This window comes from Mus caroli, chromosome 2, assembly GCF_900094665.2.
Source record: "Mus caroli chromosome 2, CAROLI_EIJ_v1.1, whole genome shotgun sequence".
Taxonomy (NCBI): Eukaryota; Metazoa; Chordata; class Mammalia; order Rodentia; family Muridae; genus Mus; species Mus caroli.
The window spans coordinates 169,799,879-169,801,281 of record NC_034571.1 but is presented as its reverse complement, the minus strand read 5'-3'; the positions used below and the strand labels follow the sequence as shown (position 1 = coordinate 169,801,281).

The window sequence follows — 1,403 nt, the reverse complement described above, 5'->3', positions numbered from 1 at the left end:
CAGAATACAGGAGATGAGTTTGGGATTAACTGAAGCTGGTCTGCCTCCAGAGGGAAGGGATAGTCCCACTAAAGCTGTCAACTCCTGGATATGGGGTCAGCTCTTTACCTTGAAAGTCCCACTAAAGCTGTCAACTCCTGGATATGGGGTCAGCTCTTTACCTTGAAAGCCCCCTGAATATGGATTTCGGAGTTCCCTTGGTCTAATTGACTCTAGACACATCCCTCCCCTGGCTTCCCTACACAGGGACTCACAAACACTTTTTACAGGCTGTATNTCCAACTCAGCTTGTGGGCCAGGGTCTTACCTACCTGGTCTCATCTCTTATACACCTGACCACCTCCCTGCCTGCTGTCCCACACCTGCTGGACTCAGGGCCTGCAACATGTAACTGTTCTTCCTCCCCTGCCTGGATCCTAGGATCCTTCATCCTAGCCCAGGACAGCTCTTATTTCCCACTACTCCCCCACTCCCTGGCTATGCTCACTTCCCAGATGGCCGCAGCTACCAGGCACCATGTGGGTCTCAGCCTGCTCAGCTCCCTCTTGCATTCTCAGCCTTCACCTAACGAGTGACTGCAGGAGCTAGGTCTGGACACTGAGGTCCCTTCTGGGCAGGCTCCACTGCTATATATCCGAGCTCCTGCCAGGTGGCTGGCTCCCAGGTGTGGGAAGCCCTAGGCAGGTCTGTGATGGGAAAAGCTGTCTGACTTCTGACCCTGNATCACATATCTGTGGCCAGAAGGGCCTCAACTTTCTGTGGCTACCACCTCAGCCNACAGGTAGGGCCAGGTCANGCTTCTCCACAGGACATAGAGGGATACAGTGGGGACAAGGGGTCAGTTTGCCCCAGAGTGTTAGTTAGCTGGACCCCTTGTGAAGAGCAAGCTGAAACGTTTGTGGTTGAGGCTCCCTCTGGTACCCACGCCGCCCTAGCTCTTCCAGCCGTCCGTCCTAGCCCTTCTTCCTAGTTCTGCCCCACTTCATCCTGAGTTGTTATCCTTGTGTGGTCACAGGCCTTCAGCAGGAGGACGGTCTACCCCAGCTCCCAGTCTGTGGGTAGGAGAGACAACAGTGGCTGGCCTCCTGAAGGCTGTCACAGTGAGTGCAGACCAGCCATCCTCCATCCGGTAGCTCTGTGACCTTGAGCAGCTAATGGGTCTCTTACAGCCTCAGTCTCCTGCTCTGTGGAATAGGCTGACAAGANGCTTTGTCCTTGATCCTACCTTGGGCTCTCAGGAGTGTTTTCTAGCAATAGACAGAGTCACTGCTGGTTGTCTGCACAGGGCTTTTGAGCTGTTTATTGTCTCTCTTACTGCATGCCTGGGAGGAGGCTCACCTCTAGGCTCTATGGTCCCGTTCAAAGTGTGTATTCCAGCTACTTGCCCACTGCTGCCTTCTGGT

General features: G+C 54.3%; 1 protein-coding gene across 1 annotated transcript in view; it reads left to right on the top strand.

The window, feature by feature from the left end:
• Positions 1-1,403, top strand: part of LOC110307740 (CDK5 and ABL1 enzyme substrate 2-like) — a 12,032-nt gene that overhangs the window by 1,122 nt on the left and 9,507 nt on the right. The window lies entirely within an intron of this gene.